The sequence below is a fragment of the Sparus aurata genome, chromosome 13 (genome assembly GCF_900880675.1).
Source record: "Sparus aurata chromosome 13, fSpaAur1.1, whole genome shotgun sequence".
In the NCBI taxonomy this organism is placed as follows: Eukaryota; Metazoa; Chordata; class Actinopteri; order Spariformes; family Sparidae; genus Sparus; species Sparus aurata.
This window is the reverse complement of record NC_044199.1, coordinates 9,061,289-9,084,399: the sequence shown is the minus strand read 5'-3', so window position 1 is coordinate 9,084,399 and position 23,111 is coordinate 9,061,289. Positions and strand designations below refer to the sequence as shown.

Below are 23,111 nucleotides of genomic sequence, written 5' to 3'. Positions count from 1 at the left end.
GGTAGATGCTGGTTTTGGTTGCTATGCTTTTAGATGACAACCCATCACACCTGCATTCTTTGGGGAATGGGAGCTGCCACACAGACCTTATCCCATTGCCCCCCTCCCGCCCCTTCTCCATTTTCTCTCCCTTGTTACCTTGTCTCCCCCTCTCCTGTGTTCCTCTCCTTCTGTTGCTCCCCTTTCTGTGTGAGTGTGTCTGGGTCCTGCTGGAGAGGCTTTGTCTGTGAACACTGGAGCCCGGACCGGCCCACGGGGGCCAGATCCATGAATACCCACACTGTGAGAGCCGCTCTTTCTCTTCACACCACTTTCTCTACTGGAATGCCTGAGCAGTGAGGTAAGAAACGCACGCACGCGCTGTCATGTGCGCACGCACACAAGCATACAGTATCAGCAAACACACACACGCATTTTCTCACTTTCTCGGCCTTACACACACGCACACACATCCACACATACACCACACTTTACACACAAACTGAGTGAGTCATGCGGTGATGAAAAGCCAGTGTTTTGTGTGTGAACCCTCTCACCCTGGACTCACATCCTGAGAGCCTTTCTCCTCCATCAGTCCCTGCCAAGCTCTCCCTCTAATTAAAGACCATTGGGTCCAATAGCATTGGCCCAGCTTCCCCCAGACCATGCCCCATCCCCAGCTCATAGAGGTCCTGAGCAGAGTAGAGTCTATGTGGAATGTGAATGACTGTGGTGATTAACAACTTCTCAGGGTTTCTAATTCCCCAGTTAATGGTGTGCTTGGCCGCAAGACTCATGCCAGCTTTACAGGAGGCGGGCCGAATATATAGACTTCAGCTGACAAGATAAAGTCTGCAAAAGCGTCTCAAAAAGATGATCCCTTGTTTGATCTGTTTATTTTGAATCAACAATATTTTTTGCACAAAATGATAAGAACCTATCCCAGAAAAAACAGACAAATATACATACAAATTTGATACGATTTTTGTTTTCTTTTCCAATTTAATTTGCTATCGATTATACCCAATCGCAAAGTTTGAGTATGGAGCAAAGCTGCAATGATTCTGTAAAGATATTCAACTTTTTGTTATTTATGATAGCAGCTGAATAGTCTTTGGGGTTTGGACTGTGAACTGGACAAAAGAAGCAATCGGAAGTTGTTATTTCGGGTTCTGGGAAAATGTGATGGGCACTTTTCATAATAATTAACTAGCATTGTCAAATATATGGAAATATTGATACATATTGATTTTGAACATTTGAAAAGGTTTACCAGTATCGATACAACAGTATTTTCTAGGCTTTTATCGCTCTCCTATCAGACTGCGAGTTGACACATGAATATCTGTAGTGCAAGTTTCTCCTCCAAAAGCAAATTAACTAGAAGATGCTGTTGTTCTTAAAAGGAAACAAACATGGTTATTTTCTTTAATTAAAATAATAACATTTAAAGGGTCAGTTTGGTCGGTTTTTCCCTGATGACCAAACATGGTATCAAATATCAATATTTTTCAAGGTATTGTATTGATGTTCAACATTTCACTAGTGTTACAGCATACTAAACTATTAATTCATATGAGGGAACGATGCAATATACTGAATTCCACAATACTGTATGTCCCGTCAAGTTCTGTTTTTTAAGCACAAGAAGGATTTTTTATTATTTTTTTTAAAGGTGCAGGTCGATCAAGGACCGTACTGTTTGCTCTGTTTGGCTGCGATTATTGCTCCAGGACCTCCGCAGGCGAAGAAGCCAACAATCCAAGCATGCGAGGGAGAGGCCCCGTCCATCTGTGTGCAAAGTATGCTTCAGCTGTGATTGAATTTGGATTGGTCTGTTCAAGTACTATTTCGGGGGGCATATTTGTGCCACAACTTGATTTGCATAAACATCTCAGTGCATCAACCAGAAAGCCTGGGCAACTGAGCGGCAAACAATTAAGGGCAATTTGGACAACTACAAAACCTAATCATAATGAAACAGATCAAAGCAAAAGAGGCAGAGGTAACAATAGAGCTACCTTCAACATCATAATTATCTATTGTAGGTCCAATTAGAATTCACCACACCGCACATTAGGTGATTGCATCATATCACACTGTTAAAGTGAAAATTACAAAATTACAGATCTTGGTTACAGGTAAAAGACAACCCCTGCTGACAGTGAAATCAATGCAGCAAAGCATCCATTTTTCAAATGGTCACAAAAATTCCTAGCCAAGAATAGTCTAATAGACAGGAAGAAACCAAAGAAAAGGTGCGATATAGGATATATTTTCTAGCAATGGCTCCTTCCAGGTGCAGCAGTTTGACGTCATAATTGCAACAACAGCATGATGCAGTTGTCTCTCTGTAATTATCAGTTGTCATTATTGGATCACAAACCAACTTCTAAGGTGCATACCACCACCTGCTGTATCAGAGGGTGTAGATGCTGCCCTTGTTACATCCGCAAAGGGATGTTGTGTTTTCACCTGTGCCCATTTGCTGGTCGGTTGGTTGGTTTGTTAGCAGGATTACACAAAAACTACTGAACAGATTTCGGAGGACTGGTCTCAACCCAGAATAGACCCCAATAACTTCTGGTGCAGATCCAGATAAATTATGTATCCAGGGATTTTTTTTCTCACTACTTTTCAACATTGAGAGACAGAGTTTTTCAACAATAACATACATCTTTATAGGAGTATTGCATGGATCTTGATGAAAAAAACTCAGGCTTATTCAGGTGGCTACTACAGTTTGAGGCAGATCCAAATAAAAACCTGAATATTGCAAATTTAAATATTTTTTATTTGAAACTGGGTTACGCTTGCTTGACAAAAAGGGACTGTTGTGCCTCGAGGGAGGTGTGCGCTCTACTGAATGCCATTTTAGAAAAGACAATTAAAGCAATTTAGTTATGTATTATCAGCTCCATTTACCGACTATAATTTCATTATTGGCCAATAGCTGCTAACATAAATGTCCCAATACGTGGCTAATAATCTATTGATATACATCTAATATCTTCTTAATCTCCAAATACATTAATACTTTACAGTGTAAATAGTGCTATCTATATTATTCAATACTGGACTGGATTTGACATCAGCAGTCAGCTTGATATCAGAGGACCAGGAGTTTTAGAGAGTTTTGATTGACAGGACATTCAGCCTCTCACACTCAGTCGTGGTAGTTTGGTGGAAACCTCTCCTGTGCCCAACCCAAAGCCAGGCTTAAAAATCCTCTCTGCAGAGACGTGTGGGTGATGTCGCAGAGAGTGTCTGCAGTCTGTGGACACGCCTTTCACTTCTGACAAGTTACCCTTTTTCATTTTGGACATCACTCTGTGAAAGCCGCATCACTGGGTCCTTTTAATAAACAACTAGCAGAGCACTCTGGTTTGGAAAATGCCAAACATTACGCAGACATTGCCAGACTGTTACACACGTCTGCTGTTGTGGAGTCAAAGGACAGCCAATGATCTGAATCTATGAGATGGCAGTAATTACTCTGAAAGAATGAGTGTCAGAGTCAGCGTCGTACGATAAACAAGAGGCAATTAAGTTTTGCAGCTAGCTTTTCTTAGACAGTAACAGTTCACTGACTGGAAGTTCACCTCCAGCAAGGATGAGGGTTCAGCTTCCGGCATCATAACCAATCAGAGGTGGATAATAAGTCATCCATAATCATCACTTTTTCTTTTTATTCCAAAGATTAATTTGTGTCTTTGCTTCTGATTATTGATTAGGTGCAAAAAAGACCATTATGAATCATCGCTCATCACCAAGGAGGCGTGGTAACTGAAGCAGAAAAGAAGAGGTTTACCAAGCTTTGAAGTCATTTAGACTGGGCAAACAGGCTGCAGCGCCCTTTAATTTTGTAAATTATCATTAGTATTTTACATTGTTGTGACAATGGACATTGGATAAAGCACCTGACTGAAAGAAGGTTAGCGGTAAACTACTTTGATAATTGATCTACAGTTTCTGTCAATTCTCGAGCATAAATGTGTGAGTGGACATTGGACTTTTAGACTAAAGAAGCAATCAGACACGTCAGACTGACGTGTTCACATTGCTTCTTCAGTCTTACAGTCCAATGGGAGCTGTGATTTTCAGTTTTTGACTTTTAGACTAAAAGCCATTAAAAATAATCTCAGATGACATAATATATAGAATTCAGCTGACAAGACATCTTTGATGACAGTACAGGCCAACTTGTTAACAGCTCCTGTTAACTAAGGAGTCAACACTGTTAGTGCAGCAAAACTCATCTTCTCTTACCAACAAGCCAACACTTGTTCAAGCTATACATGTGCTCTTTGAGATGTCCTCTCTTCCATCCTGATGACTTTGTCTTTCTTTAGTATACAGTTTTGCTGCCAGTTTTGTTGATGTCATTACGTTCTATTTTGTCTTATTAAGGGAGGTTAAGTAATTTGTTTTCTTTGAGTTTCTTTGTTATATATATATATTTTGTTATATATTTGTTTCCTCTCCAATTTGATTTGTTTTGTTTGTTGTGCTGGCCCTGGCCAACCTGAAGCCAATCCTGGCTCCATCTTTTTTATCGCTTTATAAATAAACAGCAAAGTCCTTATATTCTACAATCTGTCCCTCTGGCTATTTGGGACTATTTCATATTGCCAGCTCTAGACAGGGCACAACATTTGGATTCATGGTGAGCTTGGTAAGTAGTTTTAGTTTCTTTGCAAGTTTTGTTGCTGTGTGGGGAAATTATGGAGTTTTACATCACTCATAATATAATTCTCTGCTTCATTTGCGTTTGTAATGTTTACAAACACTGGATAAGGAGATTTGATTTTTAATTGGTTTAACAAAGCTAAGGGGACAAGTCTGTTTGGCTCAAAGCAGACTCTCATTCCACAAGAATTAGTTACACACTGCAGAATCTGCTGTTTGTTTTTGTTAGCCCGCTAAAGTTTTTAAGTACAAAAAAGGACTGTTTCCACTGCGAGTGACAAGATATAGAATTATTATTAACAGTAATTGAATAAGTGGAAAAGTTTGCACTGTATTTCACCATGTTTCAGCATGTGTTTCTGTAAAAACTGGAACTACTGCACAGTTAATGCATTAACCACAAAATGACTGTGTTTGTAGCAATTCACTAAGGAATGAACCTATACATGCACATTCCATTCTGACAAGATGACGCAGGCGTCAACAACAAAGTGTTAAGTAAGACACAACCATATAGTAACCACAATACCAGTCCTACAAACTAGTAAAGAGAAACATTATGTCAATTCAATTAAATAACTGGTAAAAAAAAAACAAAAAAAAACACAAAGTACTACAAGCCACCTTTATTAGTAACCACAAAGGTGATAAACCTTTATCATTTTTTAGGATCTGTTATCTGACAAAATACCCCTCTCAATCACAGATTGCACTTATTACAAAAATAGGATTAAAGAATATGTTCATCCAGGGTTTTTCAAATAATAAGTTCTGTTAAAGCTTCAAGTTTAACAACTGATAAACTATTATAGTATGTGGCCACTGTTTAAATTCAATGGATTTCATATACAGCACAACAAATACAATAATAACTAGATTGGCACTGAGTAGAGTGCATACCTCAGCCAATATCCATTACGTCAGCTACACGTTGGTGGTAGTTGCAGTTTTCTATTTTTCTTTGTTACCATAAAGCGGCGGATTAAATCCATTAGATCGAGATTTTCACTAGGATCCACATGACAATATACTCACAGATACGTACGAGCTACATAAACATGCCAGATTTGCCAGAGAAATTAATGAAACTTTCTGAAAAACATCTCCCAATGTTAAAGAAAGTGAGAAAGTATTCCATGACCCATCCCTTTGTCAGATCTGCACCAAAAGCTAATGGTGTCTACCTTGAGATGACATCCATCCTCCATCAAAACATCGAAATCTATAGTTTTTGTGTAATCCTGCTGACAAACCAACCAACAGACAGACAAAAACAAACCTCGTTGGTATTCATTCATAGTTATCTACCAAAGGGTCACAATTAGTGTCAGTGCAGTCTTCCTCAGTTGTAGGTCAGAAGTTCAGATGAGTGACTCAACACTGTGTGTGTCGCTCTCTATAGAACAACTACTTTTGTTTCCAAATGCCGTAAGTCAGACAACTCTGTTGGGTGTGTCTTTCCAAGGCATGATTCACAGCAGCAGAAAGCCATTATGAGCAAGAAAAATCCTCAATTTCAGCAATCAAGTATTGCTCTGTGTGAGTGTGTGCACGCGTACTCGTGTGTGCGTGTCGGCACTTGGGTGTGTGAACTCACTGTGGTTTCCCGTACTATTGTGTCTGTGTTTGACCGATGACTCAGTTGCACTTTCACTTGTGGTGAGCACATGAAACAAACTGGTCATTCAACCACATTTCCACCAGCAAAGCTCTGAAGCCTGAATCATATCCTCGACCACACACGCACAGACACACACACACACACACACACACACGCGTACCTTAAAAACAGAAACAATTAAGCACATATCCCTTTGTCATAGTGAGGGCGTGAGGCACAGATCCACCCAAGTCTACACTGCAGACACACGCACAAGCACACACTACTCATAAAACACACACACACACACACACACGCACACACACACACACACACATTACCTTGTGAGTCATGAACTATAGCTGTGAGGCTGGGAGGCAGGGACAGACACAGACAGTGGGCAGAGGGTCTGCAGTGTCTCTCCTCAACACTACCCCAACACAAGTTGCCTCCACCAATCACATTCCGAAAACCCTCATTACACACCGACCCGCATGATGACGCAGTCAGTTGTCAGATAGAGCAGCAGTGCAAACAGTATTCTTTTTCTTTTTTTAAATCAAGAATGCATTTTTCAACAGTATGTCAATATTGACATAATCTTTCAACTATTTCAAACAGACAGTTCAACTGAAAATAATAATTATTAGTTATCATTTATATCTTTATACTGACATGTATTTGATGGACCTCCCAGCTATATAGGCATTAATACAGTGTGTATCTTTTAGCCCTGTCCCAGATTCAAACAATGATCTGAAACGTGATGGCAGTTCAGTCTGATTGTAACTGTGTTTCAGTGACCTCTCAGTTTAACTTTGCTGAGAGGAAATATGTGGCTGGTTTTCTTCTTTGTCTCCCTCAGTGTGTTGAGGTGGTCAGACGAGAATGCAGAGACATTCCTGTTATGCCCAGTAAAAGCAGTAAGAAGCTCAGTGATGTGGCTGCCATCCCAGAGGTGGTTTGAACAACACTTTTTTATAATAACGCAACATCACTGCATCAAACCCAGATGGAACTTACAGCTTCTCAAAGCACATTTCAAAGGCTCAAGGTTATTATAACTTGACCAAGTAATGGACTAAACAGATAAATTGTCATTATTTTGTATTGTAAAAGGATTTTTTTTAATTTTGGTCTTTTGACATGTATACAGTGTGCATCACAAAATATCAACACATCAAGACAGAGAATGCATTTTAAATTCTTATATCATATAAAAAATGCCAATAAATACAAACATTTGTAATATGAGTTATAACAAGCTATTATCTATATTAATAAACTAAATATCTTATCGTGAAAATAATTATCGCAATAATTACAATGAGTCTGTTGTTTTTTCTTTATTTAAATAAAATACAAATGCTCCGATCACACAGACTCGTCCCTAAAAAACACCTTGAAAAAGCCTTTGGCCAAGGCAGCATAGCCGACTGTGGAGCATGGCTGCATGCAATATCAGGCAATCATATGCACTGAAAAGTTAAAGATATTTCAACTTCTAATGCAATGCAATGCGTCTCAATGTGACCGACTGTGAAGAGGACCTCACACCATATTTTGCATGGTATTACTTGCATGGCACCTTCAGTTTTGTCTTGGAATTAAAAAGCTTTAAACAATGTGTGTTATCAGTTCCATTTCACAACAAATTTCACTTTGACTCATGAACGAATAAACAAATCCAGCATTGTAAAAACCTCAAAGTGCGCTTTTATTGGAACGCAAAGAAAGAGCTGTCAACTGGATCTCAAGCAGCTATACAACAACAAAGAAGTCTTCTGTTCAAAACTGAATCATCAAAACAAAAGGTATGTCAATTAATAGTCCAATATTATAATTTAAAATCTTACAATGAATTCTGGAACATCGTTTTCTACCGATTAAAAGGGAATTTGGCTGTTTGACTTAAATACTTTATTATAAATGCTAGAGAGCTCTCACAAGGAACCTACCACTGCAAAATATCCAAATCTGACAAAAACAAGTAGTTCGATAAGATTATATGTTTAGAAATGTTCTGCCAGATTTTTTTTCATCAAGAATAAAATCTTGGTAGTTCAGGAAATAAAGCAAAAATGTCAATGTTTCACTGTTAGAAGAATCCATCAAAAAGTTCCTTGACCTGCAGCATCTGGACTCTAAGAAACCCAGAGTTAAAGCTTTCCACACTTCATTTGGAAATATCCAGCCAAAACAGGATGTTTTAAAACAACTAGTAGCTTCAGAAATTCTTATTTTGTCTCACATTAGCATGTTACTCTGTCAGACCCAATAGTTCCAGCATCTACTCAGACCATCTTCTCTATGTGGTAAACCTGCCGTGTATGTGACATTCTTAACATGTACTTTTATTACGGCTGTGTTTAAAAAATCGATTTTCTGATTCAACTTAATGAATGAACAACTTAATGATCCGATACAAACCCTGTGATCAAATTTTTTATAAATGTCTTTTCTCATGGATGTGTGAAACTTAAATGGCTTTAGTTTCGCATGGCCTGCCTTTGACTCTTTGTGCAATAAGAACTGGCCACATAAGAGACTAGTGAAGGTCCACAGAAGGCACCACCAAGCATACAGGCAGATTTCTAAATTCATTTTAGATTTAAAGCTATGATGACAAAGACGAGCTTGACAAAACCAACACCAAAGATATGTTGTGCAAAATTGAGGTAAAATGGTGTGAAAGAACCACAGAGACAACGCCCGAATCCTCTATCTGCAAAAAACGTCAGTCTTAAACAACTCCCACGAGAGACGGCGTTTCTCTGCATGCCAAAAAAGTTACTGAAGCTGTTGCAACATTCATGGATATAGTCCCATAGAGCGCTGTTGAAAATGATGGCTTCTGAAACCTTATTAAAATATCAGAACCATGCTGTTTACCAACACAGAAACATTTCAGTTACACGGCAGTCCCCCCCAAAAAATGCATATGTGAAACATACAGTCATTAGGGAGAGTCGCCCTAATTTGTGACAGCTTGTCATCTAAGAGCAATAGATTCATATCGGTCATTTACTTTTCATTACATCATCTAAAACTAGCTACACGGCAAATAATGTAGTAATCTACAGTTTACAAATCAGGGAACAATGCTGATGATGAATGCTTCTTGCAATGGCAACCAGTGATCTCTGCTGTCACCTGAACACGTGGACAGGATCGAAAACAATCTCTGCACTCTGACAGATGCTGACATAATGGTCACACAAGATGTAGTGAAAGGTCTTATACTAGGGTGTCTGTGCATGTCCATCTATGTGAATATCCAATGTAACAATATAAAAGTGATTTTAACATTTGAAATCTCTTTAATAAATGTAGCCCTGAAGGACTAGCTGTTTGCAGTGTCAGCGTTAGATCCTCACATCAAGGCTGTGCCTTTTTTGTCCGATGTGCTGTCTGAAGCCGCTTGTCTGGAGCAAGTGTATTCGAATGCAAGTTATAAAAGTATAGAAATGAAAGATTGTAGCAGCTATAGTAAAAATTCAAACTCCTAAATATTTTCTTCTTAAATCAGCAAGAATCTGATGGTGATGGAGCTGAGGACACTGTGGCTTTGTGCTCTACAGCACAAAGACAACTACCTTGGTCCTGTTGGAGTAGATGATGCCCCTACTCCACCAAAGAGGCCAACAAATGTTCTGGAGTGATGTCACCTGAAGTTAGCCTAAATGGAAAATGCAACCGTAGGGCAGAAATTTCCAGCAAAAAAGGCAGGAAATCTGTGGCGATACCCAGCTCTGTTAATGAGTAATTACAAGAATGTGTCTACCCACACACAGAAAGACAGATTCCAACACTGCAACATAACATCCCACTGTACACTCCACACAACTTGTATCCATCTAGTAGACAGAAATCGTTCAAACAACAGTTAACTAGCATTTCAATGAGTTCACGGGGAGTGTTCTACCCTTATTCACTCATTACACAGGAACAAGTGCACTGGGAGCAGTGACACATACAGCAATGTGTACACTGATAGAGAGGTCCTCTTTTAGCTGCCCACTGCTGTCTGGCGTGTCTGCGGCCGTTAAGACAGTGCTGCCACGCTGTGTCAGACGAGGTAATGGGCTTTTTTTTCTGCTGTGACTGACTTGACAGACACTGAAGCTGACAAGCCAGATCCTGGCTTCATTCTTTAAGGATTGACAGAGGCTGACCCTGGAGTGCAGCACAGCAACAACAAGATTTTGAGTAGCCAGTATACGACCCTGATGAGATATGAGGCTTCACTGTACAGCAGGAAGGGATCTACCTGCACTCACAATGCCTCACAAAACACTTTTCTTCCTTTCCTCAATAATGGCCACTGACTGCTGTTACACTGACCTTGTACGAATGAACGACTGACATCCATATTTATTACGCGATTCAATCATATGATTCATTTTGAGATCAAGGTGAGCTGAGGCGCAATGCAAAGTTGAATTATAAAGGAGATGGTAATGAGGAAGTGAATGAGTGAGGAAAAAATTAGCAGACCTCAGATCCCCGTTCGTATTTGTCCTCCTTTTTTCTTTTGTCAACAGCAGAGGAACACACTTTTTCAAGGCAAAAGGGTCAGCCACCCCATTAGCCATTGTTGTCAAGAGTAACTGTGTGATCGTGAGGTGGTGGGGGAGATGTTGCTGATTAAAAAATTAATTGTACTCATAGAGTTTTACTATAATAATAATATAGACTTTGAACATCTACGAGCACCAAATTTAAATTGTGTTATTAACAAAGAATGACTGAATCACAACAAATATTCATGCTTTTATGCTGTGACTTGCAAAATAGGCAGAAGTACAGCACAGTAAAGATGGCTCCTTTGAATAAATTCTCTATTCACTCTTCTTTTCTTTTTTTTTTTTTTTTACTACTGCTGGTGTCTTGCTGCAGTGCTTTGTGATTGGCTGAAAACATGTGTCAAGTCATTTCAGTGCTGTCAGGATAAGGGGCGTTATTGGCTAGTGCTCCAGCACCACTCCACCCCCGTCAACTACCCACATCCCAATGCCGTGGTGTGGAGTGGGCAGGCAGATGTGTGCATCAGGTGGGGCTGCACTCCCGAAGAGGAGGAGGAGGAGGAGGCGGAGGAGGAGGAGAAGGAGAAGGAGAAGGAGGAGGGGGAAGAGGCACTCGGGGCCATACCAGGTAATGGAGCACCAGAATGGGGACAGTGGAGCAAATGGATGCTTTTCACCACCCTCGATATAGATCAGGGTTGCAGCGGAGGACAAGCGCACCTGTGCTTAGATTTTGCTGTATTTACCCAGAGAGATACATTCAAATCATCCCAGCAAGTAGCATCAAAAATGCTAACTAGGTCATATGAGGATAATGTATTTCAAAAACAGCTGTTCAGCTTGGGCTTACATTAAGGGTAGTTCACCTTATTATGATCGGCGACAAGAGGTCGTACCATTCCATGGTAGGACAAAAAACATGTTAATTTTAATCTATAATCCACTTTCAGATAAGTCAAAGTCATGACCTCTCTCTAGTCTCATTCAACCCTCACTGAATGTACAGACTCACTGACAAGCTCAAAGCTCACAGCTCACTTCAGGGCAGCACATCAAAGCTCAACAGAATTGGAGAAGCTGGCTGGCATCGCACTTAGACCTCACAATGACACTGTGGTTGAAAAAAGAAAAAAGAAATGTAGGTCATGCCAGTGCTCTGAGTCACTTCATGTGGTCCTCTGCCATCTACCATCGACATAAATAGCGCCAACACCACACAGACAAAACAAAATAAACCACACACGGATTCTCACTCACACAAGGTGAAGTGGCCATCGACAAACTGTCGCTTTGTCACATCACAGCAAACTTAGCAGATAAGAACAGTGAAATGGGAGCAGAGATTTTTTGTGTTCTGTTGGTGCTCTCATTGTGCTGTGTGTGGAGCGCACATCGGGTACAATGGGTGTGACTTCCACCTGCAGGGCAGCCAAGGAAGTAAGGCTCATTATAGACTCAACTTACCGTACGTACCGAACGTAGATTCTGCTTTCCATCCACCACACAAGTTTGCACAGCCACCTATGAGAGAGTAAAATGATGATGAATAGATTATAAGTAATCAAACGTTTGCCCACCGACAGTGCAGTAGTATGTGACTTTTGGTTTATTCCGGAGCTCCACGTACATCAGTGTAACATTTTTAGCAGAGCAACAGTAGCTGTTTTACAGATTGAGGTCAGGATTTGGCTCCGAGTGTTATGTAACCCGGTATATGGGCCAGAATAATAGTATTACATATGAGATTGCAGTTCAAACGGGAGTCACGGTGGTGAAAGGCAGGCTGATGCAGACTGCGGCAGTGTCTGTGTTTTCAGGCTGTGGCTCGGCGCTCCTAACAGACAGACATGCCCCAGAGAGCAGTCTAAGTCTTTCTTCTTCTTGCCTCGTTTCATTTCTCCCACCCCATCAGTCTGTGTTTTCCCCTTTTCTCACCCACGCGCCACTTTTCTGTTTCTTACAGTTCTTTCCCTGATGTTGCCATTGCCACACTTTGATGCTTCCACTTCCTCATTTAGTCTCACTGTGACAAACTGCCAGACATCAAGACAGACAGACAAATGAGATAGATAGATAGATAGATAGATAGATAGATAGATAGATAGATAGATAGATAGATAGATAGATAGACAGACAGACAGACAGACAGACAAACAGACAGACAGACAGACTCACTTCATCTCTGTATCTAGCATCTCATTAGGGTCTTGTCAATCTGTCATTGCCACTTCTGTTTTTTTTTTTTTCTCTCTCTCTCTTGCTCTAGAAGGGTGGGATATCCGCATTGGTTGCTATGGCACCAGACAGCTCCTCGTTTCCTCAGACAACGGCTAACTGTGATTGTGCGTCTCTGTGTGTGCATGTGTGTCTGCGCACGTGCATGTGCATCCACATGTCTAATTGTGTGCACGAGCAATGCACACATGTGTAAGGGCCCCGTGTGTTTGATGTGACAGCGAGCAGCAGAGTGATAATCAGCACTGTTTGGTTTACTGTGCCTTCACTGCAATCAATCAGTGTTTTAAATCTTCCACCTGATGACTTGCTTGATTTATTCATGAGATGTGGATGGAGTTACAGCTGGCTTGCGACTATTTGAGAGGGAAATTGAATTTCTATCAATGCTAGATTTCAGCGTCTCTGCCTCGTCTCTGCTTCTCGATGCTCTGTAAAATGTGTGTGGATTCATAAACCCACGTCTTAGGGCATGCATCCCTGTTGACCTGCTCTTCCTCCTCTGTCTGCACTCCAGCAGAGGGCAGTGTCAGCTCGACACTATGCTGTGCCTCTCCCAAACTACATCCACAGAATGTTTATTTTAAGCAGAGCCGAATTTCTCCAAAAACATGCACTGACTTTGCACTATTTCAAAAAAAATAAAATGATTAAAATGGGAGTGCTTTTATGTTCTAACCACAATAAAAAGCACAGTGCGTCGACACCTCAAGAGGCTAACGTGAGAATAGCGGGAGTGGGAGAAAAGAGGCCTCTTGCTGCCAAGTAAGACAAGTTAACAATAAATGGAAAAATATCAAAATCTCACAACATCATATTTTCAGCTACAATTCACGTATAATTCACTCAACAAGATAAGATGAATGCGAAAGGACTCGCAAGAGATCTTCAAACAACGAAAGCGAGAAGCTGTTGAGACTACAAGAACTTGCTGCTCTGACAGCTGGGGTGGTAAAGAAAGGGAGCACTTGAGCACTTGTTCATGTGTGTGTCTGTGTGTATGTCTCCTTGCGCGTGTACGTGAGGAGGTTGTGGTGCTTGGTGAGAGAGGTGTGTTTTTTTTCCACCCTGTGGGGCCTCAGGCTGGGTTAGGGTGAGGCGGAGCTTTGGGGAGGCGCAGCATGGGGCGGGCTGTTTCAGCTGAACTCAGTGCACTGTAACAGCACTCGGGGCGGGAGGTCACAGAGTCCAGCATTCCTCCAGAGCGCTGTCTGTTTACACGACTGCCGTTGTGCCGGGGGGAGGTGGCAGCTCCGCATAACTACACCATCAGATAACACTCATTGCTTGTATTTATGATCATCATCTAGCGGGGAGACAAGAATCCTTTCTTCATTCTTTCAAATGTTGAAAACTGCTCAGGCGTTTTACTTCTTTAACCCCTTCATTCTTGCTTTAGATAAAACCTTAAGGGAACAGAGGCTTCATCGTAGACTTAACCAAACACATGATCCCTGTCTCAGTGTCTGTGCAGTAGACCCAGTAATATAGGCATAAAGATATACTGTATGCTTCCTCCTGTCACCTTTGTGTTTTACATGCACAGAGATACTGAAGAAACATGTGTCTGTAGTCCAACGGAAACATGCAGACAGCCCCTGTAATGTAGAGACATTTGCATGCCTCACTTTTCAGCCCAAACCTTGTCAACATGTGAATTCAAATAAGAAAAAAATGTGACTTTAATTTAAGAGCCACTATACTGAAGTATCTGCAAAATACAAAGGGTAAAAAATTCTCAGCCAAACAAAACCTCTTCAGTCTGCTTGAATGTAATTGTACTGACAATAAATTACCTTGAGGGGAGCATACATCTACTCAATTATCCAGTCTTAATTGTTAGCTAAGTGCTAAAAATAGATCAGCAAGATCGCAATTCAGATATTAATTTATGCACAGTGTCTCCACATGACTTTAATATTATACTAGTGTGTCAAAAACAGACCAATTCCAGCTCCAACAGAGCAGCCAAAGTCAAAGTCAAAGGTATCCATGAGCAGGACCGTGTGGCCAGGCCAGAGCTGAGATTATCTGGGGTGGCTCAGACTAAAAAGGACCAGCTCAACCTCCTATCAAGTGGCCGAGCTTATCAGGTTATTTATGCAGGAATAGCTTGGACTTGACTGGGCTGGGTTGCTGCTGCTGCTGGCCTCTCTGCCGGGCTAATTTGGGCTGAACTTTGACTGTAGCTCCTCTGTGCTGCTGCTCTCACATCCCAGAGCCTAGAAGCCAGCTGGTCAGCTCCAGGGGAGCACAACAGAGATGGGGAGTGACACCCAAGCCCTAGAGAGACAGTACTCTGACTGTACTGTGGACTAGGGAGGGGGTATGGTTGTCAAAGGCTCCATTGTTTGACAGGCCAGCATGGTTTCACGTGCAGCGCATGATTCTCGATGCGGGTCTGAACTATAGCCCAGTCTGACCTAAACTGTCCGGGAGTGTGTAGCTGCAGCCTCCCTGGGCAGGTTAAAGTGTAACCTTGTCCGTGTTTTCTCAGGAAAGTGTGTTTATCTAGAGGACCAACACGGAGGCCCTTTTGTTTAACTAAGTAGCAAGGCTCGCCCTAAAAGTAAAGCTCTCTGAAACACACAGGAACTAGGTGGCCTTTCTCTTTCCATTTACTGTTATTTAGGTACAATTTGCAAGTATGTTTGTTTCTACGTGTGGGGGGGAAAGCAGAATGCAGATACACAGTCAATAACATGTCTGTGAGATGTTCATCTAGCACAATAAAGGCAGCAAACAGTGAACGTGCACACAAACTCAGAACATGAGAGGCACCTACTGTATCATTGTGGTGAGTGAAACAGCTGCAGCCAATAAAATGCTAATAGTGTGAGGTAAATGGTCGGCACAATGTGGCACAGGTAAATCTAAATTCTGGTATTCTTCTTGCTGGGACTACAGGTTATAACAACTTTGCACCTGCCAACTCTATCAGCAAAACCAAACCAACCAATGAGCAAGGCTGTGAGTCAATGTTGATTTAGTATGAAAGCAACAGCAAAAAACGACAGAAATATTTCTTTACGTTACTGAACTTATTTCAAGAAAGCTAGTTAAAATGGCTGATTATCCAGTAGGGCTGAAATATTAAGTGCAATATCTAAATTGCAGGCGGTGTAAAAAAAAAAGGCAAAAAGCTCAAAACAAACAATTTTAAATGAAGCCAGCCTATAAATAATATTCTCCAGACTACGGCTGAGCAGGCTTAAAATTATATCACAATATTTTTAGGCCATATCACGATATATGATATATACCTTAACATTTTAAAATCTTCTCAAAAGCACTTGATAAATGTTAACACCAGCTGACAAAATCAAATACAACAATATTTTTGACCAAATAGGCCATACTTCGATATCAATATTGCAACATTATTGTAAGAAGTACTATTGGGAGTATTGAGATTTCTGATAATCATATCAATAATCATCAGTAATGTGAATATAATGATTAAGTGGGTAAAGGCAAGTATGAGAACAAGTAGAGCAATCTGGTAAGTTCAGAAAATGACATCACTTTACTGTCTTAATACCTCACCCTATAATGATATCAAAAAATGTCAAGACGATATTAAGAGTCATGTCACCATAATGATTTATCATACATATTGCCCAGCCCTACTCCATACATAGGGAGACACGCTTGTTTGGTACAAATCTCAGCAAAAATCACATTGCTATCATTTTATATTCAGCAATGTACACAGACAAGGACTGTTGATGAGAATTTAAGAGGAAAGAAAAGGAATAAAGCAGCAGGAGGACATACATGTAACTGTGCTAAATGCTTCAGTCAGGATCTTTACATGCTCACAGTCACAATGCAGGTGTAATGTTTACCATGGTCACCATCTTACTTTGAGATGCTAGTGTGCTAACATTTTTGCAGGTATGTGGTCATAAAATGATGTATTGGATTAAGTGGCATTTTGAGCTGATGATGTAAGAGTTCGCCAAAGTTATTAGCGTTCATCCTGCTAAGGATATAAATCAGATGACCACTTGCCCATGTAATGAATTTCATGGCAAAATGTCAGCCAAATGATGGCGCTTGAGCCAAGTCCAGGGATCATCAAAATCAATAGTATTTATGCGATGGGAATCACCAATATCGATACAAAATGTTATGTAAATTAATCCAACAATTGTTTACGGTTTAGACCAAATTAGTGGACCATCATACGTTATTTTCCAAACCCAAGGGTACAACCACAAATGTTTCTTCTGTTAGCTTAATTCTGTGTGGACTTGAGTCAATCAACATATCTAATAACAATACCACTGCTCAGAAAACATATCAACTGCTTGTTAGCTACAGTTCCCAGCACAAGTTTGTTTACTTTGTCTGTCCGTGGCCCTGCAAGGGATCAGCATGTCAACTGCTGTCAGTCAAATATAACAACACCCCACTCCAGCAGCCGAGAGGAAAACAAACATTTCTGTTATTTCCCTGAGGTACTTTTCTTCCTTTTAATAATAAAAAACCTATTAACAATAAATTCAAAAATCATTTTGACATGATTTTTGAAAGCAAAAAGGTATAAAAATGTCAGCACCAGTTAAAACGACTGAGTCAGGTGAATGAATCTACTGTGTACTGGGAAAGAGGACAAAGCTGCAGACAGTAATGCTGGAATGTGCTCCTCGGGATATAGGACATACAGAATGTGGTTTTCAGTTGATATACGTGGAACATTTCCCTGATGCAGAAACTGTAGAATACATCTCCAGGACTTTACATAGGTTTGAATCTTTTTAAGACGAAAACCTTGTCTTTTAGTCGTTGGACAAAAGTTACAACTTTCTAAATGTCTGGATAACATTATTTTTTATTTTCATACTGAACAGATGAAGTAAAATAAAATCAGATTTTATGGCAAACAGGGACATCCACAGTATTTGAAACTCTCAGAGAAATATTTAAATTTTTAATTAAGTTTTAATTTAAACTCTGGCAAAAGTCAAAAGAGGATAAAGACAAAAGAGCTTTGTTGTAATATGTAAAATCCACAATACTAACAGGGATATATGGGAATATGCAAGCAGCCCACAATTAAGTTTCGTTTGAATTTCAGCAAAAACACACTGCCTCATTCATATTTTACATAATTTCTCAGAAATAATTTCCCCAAACACATGTACACACATGCACAGACAGACGCAGCCAATTCAGACACTTGCAAAGCAGAATGCTCTGTGACAATGGAGTCCATGCAACTCCTATCCCGAGTTAGAACCTGTCAATGCCACGCCAACAAAACTTAAACCTATACGTCACTTGATCAATTACATTCACATGTAGCCAAATAAGTTCATACTATGCTGAATATGCTTATCAACACCAGATAATGAGTCCGTGGCGATTTTCCCATGTTGGTGCACCAGTAGATGATGCTTTTTACATCAACCAGCAATGTCTGGTTTGCCGTAGCAATGGAGCAAATGGCAAAATGGCAGTGCCTGTGGTGTCATACGCACTTCGACAGTGTTTGTGTGACTACACTCACTGCCAGACGTGACCAAAGTTCCACACTGTAGGTTTATGTCTACCAGCTATTACAGAAACAGTTTGCTCATAAACGACTGAGGAGCTGTATTTTATTTGAAATTAGCTAGAGTTGCGCTCAAAAAGTTAACAGTAGACTACAGTAAGCTGCTATAAAATACGTGGCACTGTATGCTCTGTGTGCTGCTGTCGATGCTGCTAAAACTATGTCTCCTTACTTTCATCCAAAAGGGAAAACAGCGGCACCAAAATCCTGCTATTGGCCAAAAACATATTACGTAAACCCATGTATCCCTGGTTAGAAGCTGCATGAACTACTTTGGCTGTGAAGTAAACTGTGTGTTGGGTGTTGGCTGCTTGGCTAAATGCCTTGTGGCAGCTATACACCTTCACGCACCAACATTCAGTCGTGCATATAAACCATGGAGTGAAGACCAGTTCATCTCCTTCATTACTCACTCATATGGATAAGTGTTTATGACACCCGTGTACCCCTTTACGATCATAGCATGTAGCTACAGAACAAAATATCCATGTTTGCCATTTTAGTAATTATGTAACCAATACTTACCTTCAGTTTGTGACCCTGCAACTGACACGTTTCGGGATTCATGCAGGACTGATTCTGCACAACTTTAGTATACATGAGGGAACACAGGTTATTAGAATAACTGCAGAATCAGGGGCGATTGATGGTGGAGTGGATAAATCACAAACCAGTTTGAACTCCAGAAGGAGACCTTCGGGGCATCATACAAAGGCATCATGCATGTGTCTGCTGTTTGATGCATCAGTGACCCTGAATCCTTGTAATCAGATACAGTAGGTTCAGACTGCTACAATTTTAAGATATGTGTAAGTAAGTGCGAAGTAAATCAGACTCTTTAAAATTAGGAGGAACTTTGGCAAATAAACACTTCTAACTTTTTGCCTCCAAAGAAACTGCACACTCAGCAAGGATGTACCCCATAATGGAAGCACCTTTATGGCACCAAACACCTTTGTTCTGGCCCAAGGGTCTGTATTTCCAATCACAGTGCTGATTCAGCCCACGATGCAAAGGCTAACTGTAAGGAATGGGTTGGAAGTGAAGGGAAAAGGTAAGAGGAAAAATCTGAAAATGTAATAACCTCAAACATTGAAATATGAAATTTGTGTCAAAAAGATGAACTTCTTAGAGCTTTTACAGGATGTTAACTTGCTCCAGGTGATTGAAAGTTACTTTAGCCTTTGATAGATTAGCCAATCCAACAGCGACGAGGCCTTGGTTTTTTGCAAAGATGACTCCCACATCGTACAGATACATTACAAAGGAGTGAGCAAAGATTTTAGACACTGAGAGAGAAACTTCCAACTCTAGGGCAATGTTCTGAAAGATGTTCACCCTACAACTTTTTTTTTTTTTTTTTTAAAGTTGTGAAGCCGTTCATCAGCCTGCGCTTGGTTTCCGTGACAAAAATATTAGTTTTATGATCTAAAGAGATCCTAGACTTAGTTTACCAAATGTTAAAATTCAATTACGCAAACAAACATATCCAAAAACATACATTTATCCCACATATATCTAGTTTCACAAAGATGTTTCTCATTCTCTTGAGGCAGACACATACATACCCCCCTTTGTACATTGTAAACAACTATCAATATTTGGTTTAAATTTTTAAGTTCTTAATCCATTCTTCATGTGTACACTGCATACATCTTTTGACCTCTGCAGGAAAGTATAAGTAGCTAATTTAATTATAAACCTGCCTTCGACCCATATTCTCACCCAGTACTGGATGAACAGCAAGTGAGTGAAGTCTGTCGGAGAAACGGAGAGGAGGAGCTGGACTGAATTCAGACAGATCAATCTAAAGAGTGTAATGGGCCTCACTTTTACCCTCCTCTGTCTCTCATTTAACTGTAACCATTCTCAATGATTATACACGCAAATGTCTGACTCTCTGTCATTCTATGATACATATTCTTCCATCTTTAACTTGATTATCTTTTTAACTTTATTAACCCGACTCTGTTTCCACAGTTACCACAACAATTGAGTGCAAATACAAGTGAAAAGCACAAAGGAGAAATTAGTGATTGTTGTGGCTGAGGGGATAATTGAATGCAGCCATCCTTTTTGAATGATGGAGAGAAAGAGGAAATGTGGGGTTACCCAGAACCCAGTGTTTGCCCTCTGCGCTCACATATGGTCACCCTTCATGCACTGATATAACTCTTTCCATATTGTACATCTTTTTGCAGCTACATGAGTTATTGGATCGTGCTACATGAATAAATCAGCTGGGCCAGTACTTTGGCTGATATTTAGTTGTTGCAGGTGTATCATATCAGTGTAAATGTCAGCCAAAAACATGTTTGATTACATAGTGTATCAACCAGTGTGGGGAGACAAGTGTATTTCTCAACAGCAAAAATGTCCCGTTCAGTACATACCGTTTAGGCCTATAATGATATCGGTATCCGTCTCAAAAATCTGGGTTACAATACAGTACCCATGACCAGAATACAGGCACATCAAAAACAATCTGAAACAATCATTTCTACACCAGATAGCATCGGGTTCAAAGGACATTTGTATATATTGTATTTGTTTTAAAAACAAGAAGCACAAATTAAATTGACTCTCTGTAATGCACTACTGATCCCACTGTCAATCAATCTGAAGCGCTATACTCATTATTTTGCATCTGCTAACCCCCAAAATCACAAGCAGCAACTCCCATCTGCAGCCTGAAATGACAGAAAATCCAAAACAGACAGGAAAACAGGTTAAAAGGGTTCACAATCTAGTGAGCTGCAGAGACTATTCTTCCCAGGAGCGGGAAAAAAAAACGAAACTAGAGACCAACTTGCAAGGGGATCACACTCTGTCAATGACTCAGTAGTCATTGCTACATTATTATATGAGTAGTCAGTACTCATTGGTTGAACAACGCCGAATTTGACTGCATCCTACAGTTGTGATGCTGTCATACTGCCAAAAATCAGACAGACATATGAACACCTGGCAAAATACTCAAGACTGCTACAATAGGTGGCTACAGGACCATATATTGTATGATGACACACACATGCAAACACAAAAAACCCCTATATAACATGCCTCACATGTAAAGAATGTATTATTTATCTATTTTATATACTACCTATTAGTGAATAAATATTTAAATAATATTTGAAAGCAAAAACGTAAATATTACATATCAGTCTGGTTGCACAATGGATACTTTCTATGGAATAAAAATGCATGTTCATTTCCTTCATCAGTTGCCACAGAAGTGATATTATGCTCTCTGGGTGATGCTTAAGTCCCCTTCTCTTTTGCAATATTCTTCAAAAGATGACAACTTTCTCCTTAGTTACTAGAGTGCTTCAGATTAATGCATTAGATATGCATCTGACCTTAAACGATTGTTATCACATCTCTCCCATGTCTCTAAATCAATCACAGCTTTACCTGCATTATTTCATTCTTTTAAGTGATTGCAAAAACTCACTATGATTTTAAAGATTAAATAATGTTTTAAGTCAGTAATATTTAACGCTTCTTTACCATAGCCTCACACTCGTGTTTGCTCTCACTGGCTCAGTATGAAATCAGCTACAGATGCAGGGTTGGCTCCAAACTTTGAGATGCTCCCGCTTTCTAGCAGGTTGATCACAACAGCTGGAGTCCAGGACAGCAGAAAAATGTGTAAAGGTTCACCCAGAGGGGTGCTCTCCATGAAACACTGTCTGCTCCTCTGCAGACTACAGCTCTGTCACGTGTGTTACCTGAGGAGGATCAGGAAGGCAACATCTGGATATGTTCTGAGGGCTGTAATTTTAGAAGCTCTCCAACACTCTTAATCCCCTCACAGTATGTTGTTTATTTTGGTCCTGTTCTCTGGTCAATAGCCAGATTTCTTAGAAGCAACCACCAGGTTGCTGGGACTGACACGGTGAGGTCCCGCAATGCAGAAAGCGATCTGGCTGGTATAAAAGCATTCCTCAGTAGAGTGAAGATAGTGATCTTTGCCATAAAAAGATAACAACTACTCAATAGGCATATTTGTCAGGGCAATCTATGTCTCATTCATGTCAGCAGGCATTTTTTTTCCTATGAAATGTTTTCTTGTTTGCATTCTAGGAAAAGCACTTGAGCTCTGTACGACATCACTATGTATCAGTTTTTCTTGTGATTAAAATATGGACCATACACGGCACCTCTTCAAGGTTACTGTCACAGATATTCAATTCATCCTCGCTGTGTACAGGCCCTTTACAGTTTAGTGTGGATTCTCAAATGGGTGGTAGTTTCTCTGAAGGAAAGCAGAGATGAAGATCACTAAAGGTCCTCCTAGAAAGCTGAAATAAAATCTGATTTCATCACACTTAACCTGTAATTTCTCTTTTTTTAAAATATGTTACTATGTTTGGATTCTATGGACCCACTACTGCTGTAACAAAATAATTTCCCAGTCTGGGATCATTAAAGTAATTCTATCTATCTATCTATCTATCTATCTATCTATCTATCTATCTATGTTTATAATGGAGGTTTTGCCACCATTGAAATTGAT

At 40.1% G+C, this 23,111-nt stretch overlaps 1 protein-coding gene across 1 annotated transcript in view; it reads right to left on the bottom strand.

Moving 5' to 3' along the window:
• Positions 1 to 23,111, bottom strand: part of snx19a (sorting nexin 19a) — a 107,291-nt gene that overhangs the window by 72,587 nt on the left and 11,593 nt on the right. Inside the window, exon 3 of the mRNA XM_030437441.1 lies at positions 12,259 to 12,315. The gene's annotated coding sequence lies outside the window, so the exon portion shown is untranslated. The remainder of the gene's footprint in view (positions 1 to 12,258; positions 12,316 to 23,111) is intronic.